The 22258-nt window shown below is 41.4% G+C and overlaps 1 long non-coding RNA gene across 21 annotated transcripts in view; it reads right to left on the bottom strand.

The window, feature by feature from the left end:
• LOC144282372 (uncharacterized) overlaps positions 1-22258 on the bottom strand; it is an 86987-nt gene that overhangs the window by 38668 nt on the left and 26061 nt on the right. For 13 of the 21 annotated variants that reach the window (XR_013350814.1, XR_013350812.1, XR_013350808.1 and 10 more), the window contains 4 exons: positions 9380-9488; positions 5799-6147; positions 5596-5709; positions 2264-2707 (listed from right to left, as the gene is read on the bottom strand). This is a non-coding gene — a long non-coding RNA (uncharacterized LOC144282372). Of the gene's footprint in view, positions 1-6; positions 1259-2063; positions 2708-5595; positions 5710-5798; positions 6148-9379; positions 9489-11074; positions 11388-19907; positions 20050-22258 lie in introns of those variants that run through there. The other 8 variants (XR_013350809.1, XR_013350810.1, XR_013350811.1 and 5 more) reach the window with 8 other exon arrangements.

Consider the following 22258-nt stretch of genomic DNA (forward strand, 5'->3'; position numbering starts at 1 on the left):
TAGAGGGTTATTTTTTGTGATCTCAGGATAAGCAGGGGATTCTTAAACAAGAACCCTAAGCAAAAATCCTAATACTGATGGATTTGACTCTATCAAAACCAAACATTTCTGCTTACCCCAGGACATATGGACAAAGTTGACAATTGAAGAGGTATCTGTGCTGTCTAAAAACAACAGGGGGTTAATTATCTAGAATTAGGCAAGAAATTATGGTAAATCAGTGATAAAAAAAATTAGAAAAATGAAAAATGGGGATAAATAGGTAACTTCCAAAGTAGAAATCTGATTGACTAATAAATAAATGACAAAGTATTCAACCTTGCTAGTAAACAGAAATGCAAACTACACTGAGATACTACCTCAGACCCAATAAATGTGCAAAAATTAGTCAAATCATATCAAGTGCTGGCAAAGTTGTAAGGATGCAGGCACCTTTCAGGCACTTCAGAGTGAAGCATAATTAGAACAGCCATTCTAGATGAGAATGTGAAATAGGGTGTGCGTGTCTCATAACCTGGAATCCAGCTCTTGAGAATGGACTTCTGACAGACTGGCTCAGGGCCACATGGAGGTTCAATGCAATGATGTTTGTGGACTATCAAGCCCTGTAGGGGTTGGAGTGTCTGTCAGTAGGGGAATCAATAAGTAAAATGAAGGCAAACAATTGAAAAGCTCAATCTCAGTCTCTCTCTAGTTTGGGCACACGTGTGAAAGGTAAAATGAAAGGATATATATTGAGTCTGTTAGCATAGAGGTGAGGAGGGATGAGTATAGTTAAATAAACTTTATGTATCTGAGGTCTTAAAAGAGAAGGAAAAGGAAACCAAATAAGAATTTAGCTGTAAAATCTGTTCATATCTATAAATTATTAATCCATAAACCACTAATAATACTTGTTATTTAGAGTTACATAAAGACTTTTTTCTGATCCCTATCCTTAATTTCATCCAGTAAATAACTCTTTTGAGGGGACCCCTTTTTGCCAAGACTGATTAGCACTCTACTGAGGGTTTGGCTGACATGATGACCCTCACTGCAGACCTATGAGGAGTGGACATATCACAGTCTTTATTGTATAGTTGAGGGAAAAGCACAGAGAGGTTGAGCAGTGTGCTCATGGTTGTGCAAGTTCTCAGTGGCCTGGAATTAAAGTTGACCTAACTCCCAACAATTACATTCTTTCTTCATTATCTGGCTTAGTTCTAGTGTCTGTAGAATGTTGTACAAAAGCAATCACAACTCTTGGAGTTTCAGAGTCCTTATGTTGCCAACAGAAAAAAGGGAAAAAAAAAGTGAGTTTTTTGGGGGATGGGGTGGGGGACAGTTTTGAGGCAAATTACAGCCATACACTGGGACCAGAGACTCATCAAGGCTCAAATATCCAACGAACCATGCCTGGCAAAGTTCAGACTTGATCTGAGGAAAATGGCTTTCTCTTTGGAAAGCGCTATGGTTGGCCTCTCAGGTTTAGCCTATTTCTCTCCTTGGGAGCTCTCCATTAAGAATTAATTTACTGGCATAGAGAAATATAATCTTCATAATCTCCCTAGCATCTAGTACTGCTGTCTCTGTTTCCTTTTTATGTTCTTTCTGTACTTTTCTCAAAACTCAGATACTGCGCAGATACGCAGAACTTGGCTAGTAATTTATCAAATACTGTCATGGGAACAGCAGCAACTCACATCTGGTCTAGGGCTTCACAGTTTACAAGACCCTCTCTGTACATTATGGCACTGCATTTTCCTAACTGTCTCTGGAGGGGATGCTCCCCACAATATGCAGAGGAAGAAACAAAGCTTCTAAGAAGTCATTTAAGTATTTCCCTTAGGAGTAGAGCGTGGATTTGAATCTTGCTCCGTATTCTGTGTTATCTTCTGTAAGCCATGCCTTCTCTCATAAGAGCCAGAAGAGTTTTATCATTTCCAAAGTCCTTTTCCATATGGAAAAAGGACTGGATGCTATTCCTATCTCAGAGCTAACATACAAATCCGTGTTGTAGTTGAATGACTTGTCCCATGTCGGACCTTCAGCTGGGGCGAGAGGGTGGGATCAGAACCCAGGGATTCGACCTCCATACCCTTTATTTTGTTCACAATTACAGAAAGGAATACTCCTCCAGTTTAATGTGTGATTTCTCTAATGTTAATCAGAGATTGTGCCTATAAAATTATGCTTAAGGCTGATGAATGATGCTACCCCCCTCCTGTGAGACTCTGAGGGTGAGAGGCAGTTTCAAGAGAGAAAATAACCTGTTGTAACTTACTCAGTGGGGCTGGAATTGGAGCTCAGAGCCCCTGGGCCCAGCCCCTTTGTCAGTGATGGTGAGGCTCTGAAGAACAGCCTGCCAGGGAGCAGGAAGTAGGCTCTAAGATGGAGCAGCCTTGATGAAGGTTCCCACAGAGCTCTGTGAAACAACTGAGATGTGAAAGATGGTCCAAGAGATCTGGATGAGTCAGGGGATGATTAGTCAGTGGTACTTTCCACCAGCCCCCCTTGGTTCTCTGACTCCCCTGGGGCCTGCCTGCCTGCCTTCTCATCCAGGTTTTCAATTGCTCATTAGCACTTCCAGCAGAGGGTGTCAGAGGAGATGAATGCTGGAGCTGTTGGATCCCTTCCTTGAAGCAGGTGCATTCTGGAGTACCAATGAGTTCTTTCTTAGGCCTCTCAAGTCAATAATCCAACATCCCCAGAGTAGAGCTCCCTGACCCTGGGAGAAACAAGTTGCAAATCAGGTTCTTATTAGTAAGCTTAGAACTGGGTCTTCTACGTGAAGACTTGGCTTTTAAAGTCAGTGACCAAGATATGGTTCCTGTTAGACTGGGAATCAAAGGTGAGATGGAATCTTATATAGAAGAGGCCTTATCCATCAATGGTGCTGCGATGGTAGGCTAGTTAGCCTAAGAGCATAAACTCAAGCAAACTAGGTTTCTCAACTGTTCCCAGTGTTCCTAACCTTGGTCCTTTATTGATAAATGTGTGTAGGTCATAGGAAAACTTGGTAGATGGAGTTTTAATGTCTCAGGGCCCCTGTTATCCCCATTGGTGGGTAAACAACCCTGAACTCATTTTCTGACTGCACATGTGTGGTGCTATCTCTGTAAGTTAAAGGACAGTCCTGCCATATCATTGCAGTATAAACCAATTAGAAGATCGATCTCACAGATGAAACCTCTGCAGTGTCCTGGGATCTGTTTTCTCCTCCCCATTTCAGTAGCCACCATAGAACCTTCTATCTAGCTATACTCATGGGCTCTTGTATAACCCCTACTCCCTGCCCCTATCCCTGGCATCCACCCAACCTAAGACATTCAGATTCTCTTTCTCAGGCATGGCTTTCAGTGTGCTTTTTAGCAGTGATGAATTGTCAGGAGACCAAAACCTGCATCCCTGTCTCCTCTGAGCTTTTAAAAAACTTTGTTTTTACTGTTTAGAGAATTTCCTCTTGCATCCTTTTCAAGCAGTTTTATTAAAAGGAAGGGACATGAGAGTCTCTTTCATTATACGATGAGCTTCCCCTAGAGCATGGCTAGCCTTCATCTTGTGTGACAAAAAAAATCTAGCCCAGGGCAGGGTCCATTGTAGCGACCCATCATTTGACTACAGAGTCAGAATATTTATTGTGAATTAAAATATTGTTTTATTAAATATTAATATTAAAATATTGATTATATTTAAATATAATTAAGTAAATATACATATACACACACATATGTCTTGTTACTTCCTCTAGAGCAGGGAATAGCAAATTATAGTCACCCAACCAACTAAAGCCAAAACAACCAGCAACTTGTTTTTATAAAGAAAGTTTTATTGGAACACATCCACATTCATTCATTTACATATGCTGATAGGTTCTTTTGTACTATAGAGTTGAGTAGTTGCAACCAAGATGGCCTGGATTATTAAACAGAAAGTATTTACAATGTGGCATTTTGCAGATTTAAAGAATAAGTATTCTGAGGGCAGGAATTATGCTTCATTTTTGTATCTGGTCTACTTAGCAGGAAGCACAATAAATGCCTATGGGATAAATTAATCAATGAATCAATGTTTGGTGAGGAGCTATAATCCAAACACTTGTTTTGTTTTGTTTTTGTTTGCTTGTTTCTTTCTTTCTTTCAGATGAACCATGATGGATAACTTTCTGATAATGGATCTATTTTCATTCATTCATTCATTCATTCATTCATTCATTCATTATTGAAAATCTACTGTCAGACACTATTCTTGGTGTTGAGACAAAGGTGAATAAAACTGACATGATCACTACTCTCCTGAATCTTTGAGTCTTCTGAGGGAGACAAACATCATTGAAATGTCAAATATATTGTGTTGATTGTAGCAGGGAGAGAAGGGTACCAGTAGGATTGTCTCCATTAGGGAATTCAAGGAAAGCTTTTCTGAGAAAGTGGCTATGGAACTAAACACTTAGGGAAGAGTAAGGATTAACTGACCAACAGTTAAGAGAGGAGTGAAGAACCAACTACCCTTTCAGCCCTGTTGGCTAAGAAAGGGCTCAAGAAGGGACTGTAGGAGAAGACAGGGGTCTGGTGGAGAGCCTTAGGAACTTTCTCTTTCCTAGGTATGATGGAAGACCAATGAAGGATAAGCAGGGAATTGCTAGTAGAAGTGGAGAGGGATGGATTTCAATACAATTTGCATTTTGCCAAGATCATTCTTTTCTTCAGAGCAAGATTTTTTTAGTGACAGCTGCTTTCAAATATTGATAGCATATTTCTTAATAAATCAACTCAGGAAAATGACAGTCATCTTATTAAATATTGTGATAGCAATACCTTGCACTCGTTCAACCTAAAGAAAAATAGCCCTCTGTTTTCACATCTAATGCTATCTCTTTTAGTAAGTACTACACCTGTAGTGTGATGAAGTAGAACATTTGAGCACAGTTGGTAGTGTCACTCTCCCATGAATCGCAACAAGGAGCATTAGTGGAAGTCTTTGGCCATTAGCTTTAGTCCCAAGGATGATGTTTCTGGATGTGTTCAGTCTGGAAGCTCCTGGTCTAAGCTAGCTGCTTAAGGAAAGTTTGGGCTCCAGTGTCTATGACAATCTCAGTGATGGCAACTTACTGTTGCATTTTGTTCTTAGGTTCAAAAACCTTTGGCCTGGACCTGGTGAGCCACTTTTTGCTAATTATTCTGTGGCTAGGCATCCTTTTAATTCTCCTTCCTTTCCTTTTGCTGCCCCCCCCCCCTTACCTTTCTTTCTACTTAGTCATTACAATTTCTCTGTGCTGCCTTGCCATCTCTTCTCTTAAAGTTTCTCTTTACTTCTCAGTTGGAGCAGATGCCTCCCTCTTGCTTTTCTGAGAGCTGGGATATGGCTGCTGAGGCATAGGGTGGAGGACATAGTGGCTAGGAACACAGGGAAACTTGCCCTGCATAAGGCCAAGACAGTAAAACAAGACACAGACTCCATTGTTTTTGTCTTTTCCCCTTAATTGGACCAGGGTGGCTGGATACTTGGTAATGTCACATAAAACCCCGAGAAGTCATGTTGGTACACTGGGTCTACTGACCATCCAATAATCTGGGACAGCCCCTGGAATCTGGAAAACACGTGGTCAGCACGTACCTTTTTTGGAAGCAGCTAGTTAATGAAGAAGAGTGTCATGGTTTTCTCTTTGGTGTCACTCTATCATATCATTTATTCGTTATTTGATGAAGACGCCTTAATGAAACAGCAGCCCTTGTTTAGAAAGAGAGGGATGTTACTCATTTCTGAATTCCATTGTCTTTGCCATACCTGACTCAACTCATACTTCCTTTAAGTCTCACCTAAAATTTGTTTAGCATTTTAATTGCAATTCAATGAAAACTTGAAAATTGTGTCAATAAAATACTGTGAAAGATTTTCTGTTTGAAAGATTCTCTTTGGGATTAAACTATCTCTTTGGAAGGTTTTCTTTTCTTTTCTTTTTTATATTATCCATAAGAGTATATGATGCTCAAATTTGATTGCCAGATCTATGTTTCTATTCATCTTCCTTTTCAGGCACAATTTTTTCTCTCTTTAAATTTTTTTCTTTGAAATTTATTTACTCATTTATCATCCTTTGGTTCACTAGGTTCTTTTTCACTCTAACCATGATTCCATTAATCTCTTGGTCCAGAATGCAATAGTTGGCTGCAGAGAGAAGGGAGAGAAAAACAGATTCAATTTGGGAGCAACCCTGATGATCAAAGAAGAGATGAGGTCTCTGAACCATGAAAGATAAGAACTCAAAGAAGTCTGATATTCATGACCTTGCTCTATATTAAGTGTCCAGAGTATCATAGTTAGTAAAATTACAATAGACATCCTCCTGTTCTGGTCAAAACAAAACAAAAAAAAATAGATTGAAGGAAAATATTATAGATTAATTGGGTTACAAGATTTTGACTAAGACTAAAACTGTTTAAAGACTCATTCAATTTTTCTCTTTCTCTGAACAGAGCTGGTCTTGAATTGATGACATTCCCCATATCTCTCAATGTTAGTGAAATAAAAGCAAATTTGCCATTTATTTTCATTTAAGATACCATCCAATAAAAGTTAATTTAGGGTTACATAAAAGTATAACTTGGCCTGTTTGGTTCTGATGTGGACAGAACAAATTGTTCCCTTCTTGATTTCAGATGTAGTGAGGCCAATTAGCTAGGTACTATTAAATTAGCCACAGACAAAATGCTGCAACCCTACACAGGCCGGTGTGATAGAAATCGAAAGTAAGACAAAGAGCTTTTCCCACCTTCAAGTTGGTTGGGATCAGCTGTTTGAATTATCCCACAGAAGAGCTAGGGTGACTGACTCACACGTTAAAAAAAATGGTTAGGTGGGATCCCTGGGTGGCACAGCGGTTTGGCGCCTGCCTTTGGCCCAGGGCGCGATCCTGGAGGCCCGGGATTGAATCCCACGTCAGGCTCCCGGTGCATGGAGCCTGCTTCTCCCTCTGCCTATGTCTCTGCCTCTCTCTCTCTATATGTGACTATCATAAATAAAATAAATTAAAAAAAAATGGTTAGGGCATCCTTGAGGATGCCATATGCTGTGTGCTTCACAGTGTGCTGCTGACAGTACATGACAATCCCAGACCTGAGGTGCTGTGCCACCCCAAAATCCAGTGGACAGGAATTTCTCTAGGCTTTTTCATCACTAATGGAGGCACACTCTTCAATTTCTGATCTTTATCACAAAGTGAATTAGTTAAAATGCAAATTCCCTCTGCCTCAAGAAATCTGTATGTGGCCTGAATTAATAAAATATTATTTTAAAGTACTGCATTGAAGGGATGGTTAGAATTCGTCTTGCCTCTCTGTCACCATTGCCCTGGACACCCTAACATTCTGCAGTCGTTGGCCCTGCAAACCTAACCTATTTGATTGCAGCCTGGGTCTAAAATGAAGTTGTTCCAAAAGCTTCTCTATAAATATTCATTTCAAAAAGCCAAGGGTGACAGTGGTAGAACAGGACCGTTCTGCATACAAAGCAAGTGTATATGGGCCTGTATCATGAAAGGCGCTTTTGCTTCCCTTTTTCAGCAGGCACAGGAAATTCTTGTGCCTGTCATTCCTGGCGAGTAGCCTTACTCCTGCAACGGGGAGCAGTTGGCCTATTGAACGAGCCGTGATGGATGTGTACTGTGTGCCAGTAGCAGGAGCGTCTCCTTTAACGGGCATGGTTTGCTGCATATTTATTATGTATTATTAGAGTCTTCATTGTAACCTAGCCTCGAGTGAAGATTGCAGTGTGATTTCCATTGTAATTTCTTATTTTCATTCACTCATAGCCCTGAGAAATGAGGTGAATTCTTTCATGAGGGCGCTGAAAGACCCTCTTCTTGTATGGTGGCTATTCACCTAGCTCAGTCTGACCCGATGAATGTAACTATAAAGGCACTAATATATATTTTCAGGAGATTGAGAGACGAATGCATGAGTCAGTGATATTTTGCTATGGCTTTTGCATTATATTCACTCTATATTTTTACTGCTGATGGGTCTCTCTATTAGCATGGAGGTTTATGTCACATTATGGCATCCTCTTTATTTTTTTATTTTTATTTTTTTTTAATTATTTTTTTAAATTTTTATTTATTTATGATAGTCACAGAGAGAGAGAGAGAGAGAGAGGCAGAGACACAGGCAGAGGGAGAAGCAGGCTCCATGCACCGGGAGCCCGACGTGGGATTCGATCCCGGGTCTCCAGGATCGCGCCCTGGGCCAAAGGCAGGCACTAAACCGCTGCGCCACCCAGGGATCCCTGGCATCCTCTTTAATGCCCAGTCAAGACCCGACCTGCCTGCTAATGGTTGAGCAAAAGGATAGGCCGGAGCAGAGGGATCTTTGTTCCATGTTAGAAAATATGAGTTCATGAGGCCTTTTCTTGCTGTTCTCCATGAAACCCTTCTTCGTTGGATCACTGCTTGACTTACTCCCTTTGTCTCTATGATTTTTGTCCATTGCTCTAAATTCAGTGTTCCAGGAAATTTAACTCTGTTTTAAAGCTGGTTAACTTGAAATGAAGAATTCAGCACAAACATTGAGGTGCTGGACAGATTGATAGGAAGTGGTGACATAACCAGTAAAACATTTAATAATAGGAAGATAAGGGCAGAAGAAAAATAATGGGATGACATGGGATGTGATTAAAATATCAGCAGAATAACATTATTAGATTAAGTTCCAGTTACCCAGAATGTGGTTTATTGAGCTCTAAAATAAAGCTCTCCCCACCTCCCCTACCCACAGGGGGCCATGTTGTTGTGTTGGTTGTATGATTCAAGTTTGAGTAGAGACCAGTGGTTCTCAGAGTAGGGTCCTTAAACTAGCAGCCATAGAAGCACCTGAGAATCAGAACTGCAAATTATTGGGATTATTGGGTCCCACTTCAGACTTACTGCATCAGAGACTTTGAGGAGGGGACATGCAATCTACGGTTTAAAGAGAACCTCCAGGTGATTTTAATGCAGACCAAAGCTTGAGAACAGCTAGCCTAGGTCCTGGACACTTAACATTTTAATCTTTAGATGTTAAGAGAGGCTTAGAATTTAGTACCCTTGAGTTGATCTCTTATTTATGATTTGAACATTTTATTACCAGCGTTGGTCAAACAAAAGGTGGGGAACCTCAGACACCAGACTTTTCTTGGCTACCTTATCTGGTTAATGGGGGACTTCTAAATCAATGACAAGGTAGGTGGCTCTTGGAAAATATGATTCTGATTTTGGTGGCTGTATTATCAGGAAAAGATGAGGATTTTTTTATTTCAGTTTTTGTTGTTGGTCCTTTGTACAACGACCACAGAGTAGACAGTTTAGGTAAAACCACTTCTTCCTCTAGCTCTTTTGCATTTATTAAAATGTGGTAATCCAGTGTACCTGTTAATAGTGACCTCTGCTGTCCAGAAGCAGTACTACAGCCACACAAATCCGCAGAGGAATTAGTTCTTGTTCAGTAAGAAGAAAATAATGGACTTCTTGAAGTTATCTAGGAAAGGAAAGTGGCATGATTTACTGCAACTATTATTTGGCTCTTCCCAAATGAAAATGCATTGTGTCTGTCCCGAAAAGAAAAATGATATTGTTTCTCTTTCATTCCAAGTTACCAGATATCACCTTTGAAGGCACTCCTTAATAGAATAGGAGATTGCTACAATTAAAAGAGAAAGTCCATGTGATTTCCTAACTACCAAGAAGGTTCTCAGTCTTTAACACGTGGCATCATTGCTTACCATCAGGTCCTTATTTCTGATCTGAAATAAAATCTTATAACTCACAAAGTAAAATCAAATAATTTTTTTTTTAAATGCTCCTTTCAAGTATCTTAACGTGAATTGTGCTATTGGTGGGACTAGGGTTCCTGGTATCCATTAGGTGATAAAAAAAAATATCTGTTGGGGATCCCTGGGTGGCTCAGCGGTTTAGCACCTGCCTTTGGCCCAGGGCGCAATCCTGGAGTCCCGGGATCGAGTTCCACATCGGGCTCCCGGCATGGAGCCTGCTTCTCCCTCCTCCTGTGTCTCTGCCTCTCACTCTCTATGTCTATCATAAATAAATAAATCTTTAAAAAAAATATCTGTTGAACGGCCATCTAAAGGCAAATGCCACAAAGTTAGAGAGGTTACATGTGCAATATCTAAGACAATCCTGCTTATGATAGGGAGATCATCAAGATGGTTGATTGCCTCGTTGACATAAATGTAGGATTTGACTTGGAATTGAAGGACCATCACTGAGATTACCCTTTCTCTGTGTGTAAGCTTTTCCAGTGGGTAATTTAAGCACTTTGGGACAGGTATCAACTACGCTAGATTACTTGGCTAAGATATATTAACCCTTTGGATGCTACTCTTATGTCAGTCAATTTAGAAAGTTTGTTGAATACCTTTTATGTATCTAATGGTATAGAAATACAGTAGAAGTTTGGACTCTGGAGTTAGACAAATTTTAGCACTGATACGTGGTTCTTCTCCTTATTTGGGGTCTCAGGCAAGGAACTTCACTAACATTGAACCTTGGTTTCTGTATCTATAGAATGGGGATAAGTTATATTTATTGTTAAGAAAAACTTCCAAAACAGGGAATCAAAGGAAGAAGACATAAAGTCTTCTTTATGGACAAGAAAGGACATAAAGTCATTTTTTAATGCCATGTTAAGAACATTTTCTAGAAAGTACACCTGGAAGGACATCTGTCTAGTTAGGATAACAAATTTGCATGGTGGATGAGGGTTTAGATATTTTCCAATTCTGTACAAGTGGTGAAATATGATGACCTACATCTCTGTCCAATAGAGAAGATAGCCCCCAAAGTGACGGTTGTATTGTCTTATAGGACATTAACTAGTTTTGCAACTAAGTAACACTTTCTCACTATTTGTTTTTCTTTCTTCCCCTACTCCTTTCTCCCCTCTCCTGCCTCCTACAGTTCTTGCTTCTCATCATCCTTGTGAACTGGTTTGCCATCCTGCTAGTTTTCCTTAATAACGAGCTAAGTAAAATTCGACACATTCTCACTGTATATTTGTATAAAAATTGTTTTTAACATTCAGAAAATTATGCTTTGACATATTACCTTGAAAAGCTTTTGTCAGAATTGGAATGAGAGCATATGTGGGAACCCTCCCAGCACAGTGGTTGATATATAATATGCTTATTTCTTTTTCTCTTTCCTGGGTTAAAAATGTTTACACGTTGTTCCTGCTCTTGAGGAAGTAAAACTCCAGCTAGAAAAACAAAAACGATCACCTGTGAGATAATAGGAGAAGGCTTAGGAACTGAGCTGTGAAGCACCCACTCTGAGGGCAGAGTTTAGAGAGAAGAGATCAGGGCCTCATGAGGTTGCTCCTGGATTTGGGCTTGATGAAGCTGATCCCTAAGGCAGGAACCTGCATATTAAACAAATATCTCCAATGACATAGATTACAAGCTGAAGGGCAATATCATTTAGCAGAGCAAATGGAGATGTTAAGGAGACTCCAAACAAACATTTCAAAAGTGACAGTTTTCAGCGACAGAATATTAAGTTGGAAAGAGGACTAGTCCTATAGTCTAACCAACTCTGGCTGTTGGGTTAGGGAGGTAGGAATCTCACTGCAAGATTTCCAGTGTACTGACAGCGTTTATTCCTCTATGACTGAATTTAATTTCTGTGTGGAGCCGTCTGTCTTCCAGGAGGCAGAAGTTTAATCCCTGATAATAAGAGAGGCCTCAGGGTGGCCCGGGGCTACCTGTGAAGCCTCAACCTTCACAGCCAGCCTGGTTGTCTATCTGTCCTGGGTGTACTCACTGAGGGCCTAGGAGCCATGGCACGCATTGACTGGAGAGCGGGCTGCATTTCCCCTGGCATCGTTACCTGCCCAGGCTGGCGCCTAAAACAATCTCACTAGACAGGTGGTTTCCATTTTGGTTTCTGTAACCACTAGGGGTCCACAAACATAAGCACAGAGGCTGCTGGGCTACTTTCCATATTTCCTCAATTTTTCTTGACCGTCTCCCATTCTTTCTGTGGACTGAACTTGTTCTCCGGGTGATCCAGACTGTCCAAACATTCTTAACCCCGAGATCTTCCTACAGATACTCAGATAATCGAGGAATCCGAGTCTGGTTTCCTTTGAAATGTAGATGTGTCTCTCTTCAGTCCTCTGAGGGCTCAAAGATTTAGGATCAGCATTTCAGAGTGCCTTTGTTTTCCTCCTCTGCATTTAAAAGTGAAGGGTCCACCTGGGGCTGATACAAATGGCTTAGGTGGGGGTAGAGTGTGCTTTGGAGAATGTAGAATGTACCCCCACCCCCACCGTTTGTGCCCTTCAGTGTATAAGATTTAAAAAAAAAAATCATTAGAAGCGAATAGGTTAGAATGAGGAAGGTAAAGAAAGTTGGCTACCTTGGACTGAGAGAGGTGCTTGGGAGAAAAACATGTTCTAGGAGCATTGTGCATAAAGGGGGTCCTGGCTGCTAGGGAATCCAGTTTTTTTTTCTTATCACTCCTTCCCCATCCCCTGTTTATCTACAAGTAGCTATTTCTGGCACATGTTCTAAATTTAGAGGTTCTGTTCCCAGTTCCTTTCTAGCCCCTGTCCAATTGGGAAAAGGGGCTTATTCATTCATTCAGCACATATTAATACGCATTGAGCATATAGCAATGGTGGGACCTCATAGCTACAGCGAGTGAGACAGGTGGAAGCTTTCTCCTCTCCCCCCCCACCCCGCTGCCTCCTTTTGATGGAAGGAACACTTCGTTCTAGAAGGGGAAATTCTAACCCCTTTTTAAGTAAAGGAAAATGTTACAGGCTTCCCAAATTGGAATCCATGGGTACTTTGAATCTCTGCAGACCATAATTACCCCTGAGATGCCCTTTCCCTCCTTGATCATCTGGGACATCCTAAGGCCTTCCTTTGATGCCTTCTTTACTGTGCATCAGGGTATCCCCCTCCCAGTGTCAAGACTGAGAGACTGTACCCACTGACTTTACAGCATCTTCACACCTCGGGGACACATCTGCTCAAGCACTTAGTTCTCTTAATGCAAATATTAGTTTATTTCAGAATATATCTATTGAGCCCCTACTTGGAGATACTGTAGAGTACAGAAGTCCCCTGCTCCCACTCCCCACCTTTATCTGCAGTTTTGTTTTCCTCAGTTTTAGTTACCCATGGTCACCCACAGCCTGGGAGCCGGTGATTGATGGCTCTTCTGAGGAGTCGTCAGAAGGTCTGTACCAGGCATCACACCAAACTATTTATGAAAACCATCACATTTAATCTCCACAACCACCCCCAGGAAGCACTTATACTTAGCTTCACATTGCAAGGAAGGACAGTGTTTCTGACTGCCTCACTGAATTGTCTGAAGGTAGATGCCTTGCTTGGCCAAGGGAATAATGTTGGCATCAAGCCACCAATGACGGCAGTGGAAGCAGTGAGGGGAGAACAAGCAGAGAAGAATGATCTCATTTCCTGAAGACGATTCTAGAATTGCCTTGAGATCTTCATGGAGATGAACATTAGAAAGTATCCCAAGGCCAGTGGGTGGGTAAGCACAGGATTCTCCATGACACTTGGGTTCAAGTACTGACTCTACTGTTCTCTGTGTGATTTTGGGCTAAGTTACTTGACCTCTAAGCCTTGATTTCTTCAAGGAAATGACAATAACCCACCCTTCAGGTCAAGGGCTATTTGCAAGCTTCCATTGTTTTGTTATCTTAATAGAGGCCAGAAAGAAACTAGTTTGGGAACTGACAACTTTCCATTTCCAGTCCATTAAAATTAACTATCAGTGAGAATCGCTGTGTGGGGAGGGTCTTTGACTATATTCACTGCTAACTGATGTGAATACCTGAAGAACCAGCCCAAGAAATATCCCATAATTGAGGCATTCTGGGCTCCTGATGACATTTGACTTTTTAAGTGCTCTCCTTATATTTAATTTTTAAATTAGCATGCTATCATTGAGTCCATGACCACAAAAACAATACTGAAACTAAAAACAAAGAGATCTGGATTTTTATCTTAGCCTAATCAGTCATTACTTGGATGACCTTCAACAAATCATTTAACTACCCTAGCCCTTCATTTCATAATTCACACATGGGATCATAATCCTCTTATCAAAGCTTCATGGTTTCAGAGGGGCAGGGACAAAATGAGATAATATACATGTCAATATTTTGAAACTGATAAAAGTACCATGTAAATTAGTGTAAAGTTGGAGATGTTCCTTGTTGTTAAGATAGAAATCATGTATTCACTTATTCCTCTGACAAATCTTTCAGACTCTACAATATGAAAGACATTGTTGTAGACATTAGCAGGATACAAGGACCATTGCTATTTACAGGGTGGTAAACAGAGGAGAGGTCAGTACATAGAAACTACAAATGTAGGCATATTGGCAGCATGTCTACTGAAGATACAAGGCACAGGATATAGGAGAAAGAGCTAAGTCTGGGGAGGTTCAGACAGCCTTGGAATTGAATTCAAAAGATGAATGAGATTACTGCACTTGGAAGTGAGAGACACAAAGGAGAAAGGAGTTAAATTATGGATGGAATTCCAGCCAGACCACAGATACAGCAGGAATGATTTCCTTTGCCTGGAATCACTGATGAAACAACTAGCCTTAGAAGGAGAGGATGGTTAGGAACCTTATGATCTGAATAATTTCTTTTTCTAGTCCAAGGATTTTGAAAAGTGTTTTGAAATATACTTAGCCTTTCTGCTCCTTATCACTAGATAGCTGTATGCTATTGTAGGGATAATCAGCAATACCTTTTTTTTTTTTTTTTTTTAGCAATACCTTTTTGAATTTGGGGTTCTTACATGCTATACCTAGGCCATGATGCCTTAAATAAATCTTCGTGGGCAATACCTAGAAATGGTATCAGTTTTTACTAAATGTTAGAATTTATGAGCAATTTTTAAATAAGTTGGGTCAAGAGACATGATCATGAAAGGAAAAATGTTGTTATGAGGGGAAAAAGAACAAGAGATCTACTGAAAAGATAGATCCCTTAATACCCTGAGAAGGATTTATTAGCCCACTTTCTTCCCTTCTGTTGCTGTAATAAAATGAGAAGATAATAAAAGACAAGCAAGTAATGTGTCAGGTTGGCTGGTTGTAACAAGAGAGGGATAAAAAGAGTGCCAGGAACCTTGGTGGGTGATGTCATCCAGGAAGTGCAACCATAACTTGGATCTGGGCTTAGTTACCAGATGTGGGAGAGTGCATGCAGAAATGGCTGCAGTTGTTCAAGCCTCCCAAGATCACCTCCCCTTTGCATGCCCTCCTATCAATAGGTGATACCTATTTCTATATCCATATATCCTTAAATCCCAGACTGGCCTTGTGCATTCCTTTGGAAATAGAATGCTGTGGAAGTGACAAGGTGCCAGTTCTTGTGTACCCCTCTCACTCTCTTGAAACTCTGCCCAACTGCCATATGAACAATCCCAGGCTAGCCTACCAGAGGATGTACCATGTACCTACCAGAAAGGCCATCTGGACCAGACTTGAGTTAGTCCTTGTCTAGAGATGTGACAGGCCAGCAAGGTCAGCAAAACCCCCTACCAACCTGCAGATGACTAGAAGAAAGCCCAACCAGAACCATAAGAACCACCCAGCTGAGCCCAGCCCAAATTGCCAATCTGCAAAATTTTGAGCTAAATAAATCATACAGGCTAGACAAAACATATCTGCAGACTGAATCCAGCCCTCAGGCTATCAATCTGTTATCTATGATCTGCCCTTGTATATTCTTCATAAGCTGTCTGTAGACCTAGCTAGAATCTAATTAGACTGACTGTCATTCTTCTGTTTTCTTAGGAAATGATTACTTCAGAGCTATTCTATGGTCACCTTTCTTGTTCTCCTGCTCCTGTTGCAACTGAACTTTCCCTCTTTGTTTCCTAAGCTAACATTGTCTCTGGTTCCTGAAGCTCTGGTCCCCTGAACAGAGCAATGCTCACTGTAATGCAGGACTTGCCTTCTAAATTCAGCTCTCGGCTTTCCATCTTCCCATCACCCTCTGAGGCTGAGCATTCGGGGACCATAGAGGTCACTATTTTATAAGTAATAGCTGGAATAGAAAGCTGTGTGGGTAAATAGGTTTATCATCATTGGAATGCTTCTCTCAAAAATCTCTGGAATCGTTCTGCAGGGTGAGAGGGCACCACTAAAATGTGTATCAGTTATGAAATTGTTCCTAATAGCCACTTTAGATAAAATGGCTGTTGTCATTCAGACGATTCAGACATTTCATACCTTATCCTCCTGCTTCCTCTCTTTCTTATGCTTTCTCCTTCATTCTCTTAGCTATCAAGCTTTTATTAGATGTGCATGAATTGTATATATTTGTGTTCCTTTTCCTAGTTTAGTAATATTTTTTTTAAATGTGTTCTGCTCAGTAAATCCTTTCTCCATACATTCTTTGTTTGGTTTATAAAAAATATCCCGGCATCTGTGATAGAATAGCTTGTAAATAAACCTGGTGTGTGTGTTTGCATGTGCACAATAAAATAAAGTCTTACTTCTAGATGTCCCCTTATTAGCTTTCTGGATGGTGTTTCGGTGGAGAATTACATTTATATTGAATCTGAGAGTGAGTGCACTTGTTTTCTGAAGCTCATGTCACTCTTCAAGTGATGCCTTTTGTCGATTTGTGGGATAGATCATTCAAAATTTGAATTTTATTTTAAAGCCATATCACCTTAACATGAAATTGTTCTCTCATCTTTGGTGGCTGGTTAAAATAAAATTCAGGTTGTAGTTGAAGAAATATTTTGATTCTGTTAGCTGATTAGCTACATATTTAGACATGACTGAAATTAGAAATTATATGACAACAATCCTGATTCTCATTAATGCAGCAAACTTGTTCCCAGGATGCATTTGAAGGGATGTCATGACGGTGAATGACTACTCACTCTGTATTACTCATGTTTTGATCCTTATTAACAAAGAGTTGGTCCCACGTTCATGCTAAATTGATTGGCTTATTCACCACCCTTCCACCCCAACATCTCAAATCTTTGTATTGGAGTTCTGTTCTTAAAAAAAAAAAAAAGAAAAAGAAAAAGAAAAAAAAAAAGTCTTTTATTTCAGTTCCAAAAGACTGAAAAACTAAGATTGTTTCCAGTGTATGAGGCTCTCCCTGTAGTACTCTCTAAAGACGATATCTCTGTTGTCTGTATTTAACTCACTCCTGAGATAAGCTCCTCTCCTCCTGCCACCACATTCTTAGGCTAGGTCAGAAAGGGAAGATATAAACATTAGACTCTTGAAAAGCTCAGATGAGCATCTGCAATATGATTTTAAAGAGAGCAACCCTCTTCCTTTATGTTAGGTCTTAAAGGAAAAAAAAATACTGCATTGCATCAGATATGCTGCAAAACAGGACCTCAGAAGCAGGTGCATGTGGGAAGCCTGAGGGCCGAGACACGGTGGTCTGTAATTGTGTCAGAGCTTCTGCTCTTTGGGGCGAGGGGAGATGACAGCAGGTGGACTTGAGTCTGAGCTGAGACATGGATTCTTATATGTAATTTTCCAAATCTTTCCTTTTAGTAGGACCAGCTCGGTTTCCTACAGTTCTGGGGAAATGGGAGAGTTATTGGGCTGTGTGCTTTATTGACTAGAGACCAAACGGGGCCACAGATGTCATAATTTCCCTATTATCACTTTGCTGAGCACTTCCTGGCCTCCCTTCATTATCTTGCTCCACATTAGCAGTTATAAGTAGCTTCTTTATAGGATCCAAATGCTATTGACTCCCTTTGGCAGTGCTTCTGATTGTGGGACCCAGTGGGTGGACGTGCAGATGCATGGCCCCTGGGTTTCTGAAGTGGTTTAACATGGAATCCTCCACTCACCTGTCTCCCCTAGCTGGAGGGACATTTCCTTCCCCAAATTAGAAAGACAACTATCTTGTTCCTTTTCTTTGCAGACCAGAAGAGAAGGGCATAAACACTGGGAAGTGGAAGGCACAGAGGAGGGCTGAGGGTTATTACAGACGGTGTGTAGCCCTTTGGGGGCCAGATGCCACCCAGGATGGCTCCTCAGGTGCGTGTGCATGAGAGGGCCAAGTGGCCCAGCTGAGCAGGTCAGACAATTGACTTTTACATTCATGCTCTGAGCCCCAGTCACTATTTGAAGCTTTCTCTTCTCTGAGACTTATTGAACTTAGAAAGTTATTCTTTCATGAAGGAGGCTATAGCTAGTGCATAAGGCTAAAAATTCAAAACATGGACTTCTGACAGAATCCTTGGTAACCACAATACATATTTCTTTATACTTTTCATGTTATCATTGGTTGGGGTTCTTTGGACACTAATGAGGGTGATCTTGGTTTTCTCTCCTCTTGTTATTGGTTATAATGCAGATTGGATGTGTCTGTATGCAACTTTTTGCTCCTTTAGCAAAGAGGTCCAATGGGATTCAGAGCCTAGAACAGTGCCTGGCTCACCATTAAGCCTCAAAATCAATACCATCGATTGGATGAGTGAATAAACCTAACTCCACTGGGCACTAGCTGGAAAAGCCCCAATTTCCTTGTCTTTATGAACATGGATCATTGTAGCAACTCTGTATGGCTGCTGTGGAGAGTTAGATAAGATTATGTATATAAAAACCCCTAAGGGTACCCACTTGTAATAGTCATTAAAGTTGGTTTGGGTTTTTTCCTTTTTCTTCTCACCCCTCCTGGGCTTTTTATAAGCTGCTTGGGGAATAATGGGTGCAAATGTTCTGCAAAATCGACACACAAACACCGTGGTTTAATCATTGTCTGGTGGGTCCTAGTGGACAAATGTAGAAGTTCAATGGCTGTATGTATGGCCCATTTGAAAGACTGCCCATTCTCCTACAGGCAAATGAGCAAGAGAAACAGAGTGAAGTCTGCCTAATGGTACTTTTGTCAGAATAAGTGGGGGAAAGAGAAGGAAAACTCGGCAAGTATAAACGTTCAAGAGTTTAACTGGAATCTCAGATGGCTATGCCACCTGAATTGCTCGTGATATTTCCTTTGAAAAAAAGATTTGCTTGGCCACCTTGAGCATCCAGGACTACAGAAGTATGACTTGCTGTCCTCTCTAGAAACCTGTGTTCTGCTAGAGATGAAACAAGCAAGCACAGGGAGAATGAGCAAGTTTGAACAGAGTTGCATTTTTCAAAAGCTCTTGGAAGAAAAATAACTATTCATTGTGGTCTCTGCTCCACTAGCAGGTTTATAGAATATTTAGGGTGAGGAAGCCTGTGTCAGGGTGTGTTTGTGTGTGTTTATGGGGAAGAAAGGGAAAGCAGGAGAAAGCTTCATTCCAGGGAGAAGGAAGAACTGGAAAGCCAGCACTGAGACTGGAAAACATAAAGGATCCAGCTTACATAACGGGAGCCAAACTGGGGAATCACAGAGAGGGAGAGAGAAGGAGAGAAATAGAGACGGGGGGGGGGGGGGGGGGACATAGGAGCAGCAGGAAAGGAGAGAGGAGAGAGAAAGGCATGGTGGATGCACACAGCAGGGGCATGTGGCAGCCTCACAGGCAGGGGAGCGGGTGTCAGTCCCGGAGACGTCCTCTGCAGGGGAGGTCCAGTGCAGGCAGACAGCAGATGCACACAGCGGGGAGCACAGAGGCTCCACGGAGCCGAGAAGTACAGAAATTAAGAATCCAAGAGACCTGTTAGGTCACTCCCCACTTCCCCCCACCCGCTGCCAGTGTTTCTCTGGTCCTTTTGTTTAGCATATATTTTGAAACGTCTCCTGGATCACTACACCCACTCCTTCCCCTCCAAACCCTTGCCAGAGGATGAGGTTTCTTTCCACATCCTGTAGGTTCTGAATATACATCCAGAATACATAAAGAAAGACCAGGAGAAAAATAAAAGGGTGGGGGGAGGTCCTGGATGCAGAAGCACACACCTGTTTGGCACTCATTCCGTGAGCGCAGCGTGTTCAGAGGTGTAGGCTGCCTAAGCAAGATGCTGCTGCTCCCAATGGCATTGTCTCCAAAGATGATGATCCACACATCTTCAAAATGTTATTTAAGGAGTGAGTTTGGTCCCTTTTGGGGGGAGAAGAAGTAAGCGGGAAGAAATAAGAGCTGGAGAACCTGAAGTGGGAGCAGAAGGACATGGTGGGTGAGGTGGAGAAGAGGTGTGGGAGGCAGAAGAAACCTTAGCTCTAAAAGGGAGAAAATAGAGGGGTACAAAGGGAGATGTCAGAGGGGAGAAGGAGCAGGAATATAGCATATACAGACTCATTCTGTAGTTTGCTTTGAGAGTTCAGAGCACATTATCCATTGTCAGGAACATTTTACAGCTAATACAGTAGTTCTCCACTGGGGAAGAGTTTGCTCACCAGGAGATATTTGGCAATGTCTGCAGACTTTTGGAGTTGAGCCAGCTGGGTGTAGGGGTACTAGGAGCAGCGGGTAGAGGCCAGGGGTGCTCTGCGAAATGTCTTATAAAGCACAGGACTATCCCTCACAACAAAGAATCATCAGGCCCAGAATGTCAGGCCCAGTAGTCCTGGGGGTGAGAAACTAGTGCACATAGACACATGTGTGCATGCACACACAAAGTGAAACGAAGTTTGCACAAATAATACTGATCCATCCTTACTTTGTATAATGCACTCTGATGTTTGTATTCTAGGTTATTCTATCATGGCATTAAATAATGTTGATCACAGTCCACTATGTCAATCTGTTGACCTACTATCTGAAAAATATGGTGGAAGGTGATAGAAGCAGTACAGAATTCTCTGCTCCTTGAAAAGTATGTGACAAAGTAGTACATGTTCAATAAAGTTCTAAGAACTTTATGACCTGGCCCCTGCCTGCCTTTTTTTTTTTTTTTCTCCTCCTATTTCCTCCTTCTCTCTCTCTTTTTTTTCAGTCTGCTGCAGGCACACCACCTTTTTTATGTTCCTTATCTTCTCTGGCTTTGGCTATCTGTCTGGAATGTGCCTCTCCTAGTTTTGGGCATGTGTAGCTCCTTCTTAGCTTTCAGGTCTTACCTTGTATACTTTGTATCTCTCCCCATCAGAATGAAGCTTCTGGAGAATTGGGGATCATATGTGTCTTGCTTACCCCTTTGTCCCAAACGTTTATCATAGTCCTTGGAACATAGCAGTCACTCAAGAAAATAATTTCTGCGAGCTTCTAGATGAATGACCAAATGCCTTCTGGACAGTGCAGAATGAAACTCAGCCATGTGGTATTCTTGGGGCAATATTGGTTCAGAATATTTCTGCCTAAAATATGACTAAAGTGCACCCAAGGGTTATAGTTAATAGCTCTTATTCTGCCTCTTCTCCAACATCATCTCTTTCTAAGGCACATACTTTATTTTAGCGCTGTTTGAAAGGAAAGCTTGCCCTTTCTATTCTAGAAGCACCTTGAGAAGGACTGGCATCTGCAGTGGGTTTCATCTTACCTTGTGTTGTGATACAGGCATAATTCATAGATCTGTCTTATCTCTTCAAATCAGTAAGATGGGAAATCCTTTCCACTTCTGGAGTGGATTTATATAAGATTTATTTAGACATTTGACATGGCTGGTGCCTCATTTGAGTAGCCAGTGATCCCTTGAATAATGAGGGCAGTATCAAGTATTTATTTTTTTATTCAACTTTTACCATTGAGTTACTGCATTTAAAGTGGAGGACAGTCCAAGCAGATAATATGGTCAGAGCTCCTCTCTATGGATGAGATGACTGAGAAAGGGCTGGGGGTACTGAGTCAGATAGATCTTATAACCCCCTTACAAGTGAGGTTTTCTTATGTCTAATCTTAAGACTAGAGGATGGAACATTAAGAGTCTGTGACATACTCAAGCCAGACAGCTGAGAAACGGCACATCCAGATCCAACCCCAGGTCTTCCCCTGACTCGGCATTCAAGATGGAGAACTGCAGATTGGGGAGATAGCAACATTTATCTAGTGCCTGAAGCCATGGCGGTGGAAAGGTCCATCAGGTAAATTGTGTAGTGTGAGGAGAGATGGGAACCTTGGAGAGAATCTAGTAGGCAGTGTTTAAATCCAGGCAGAGGCCTATAGCCTGAAAATGATGACTGAGAATGAGCAGTGGAGATAGACTGGGGAGGATGAGGGGGGAAAGCATGGTATTGCAGAAGCAGAGAGAGGAGAGTTTCAAAAGATAGAAACAAACCAGAAAGTCTAATACTGCAAGAGACAGGATCAACAGTGTTCTGGTTGGCAGTGTCATAAGGATCTGGCAACATGGGAGTAAGGAGATGTTCAGTGACCT

This window comes from Canis aureus, chromosome 13 (assembly GCF_053574225.1).
Source record: "Canis aureus isolate CA01 chromosome 13, VMU_Caureus_v.1.0, whole genome shotgun sequence".
In the NCBI taxonomy this organism is placed as follows: Eukaryota; Metazoa; Chordata; class Mammalia; order Carnivora; family Canidae; genus Canis; species Canis aureus.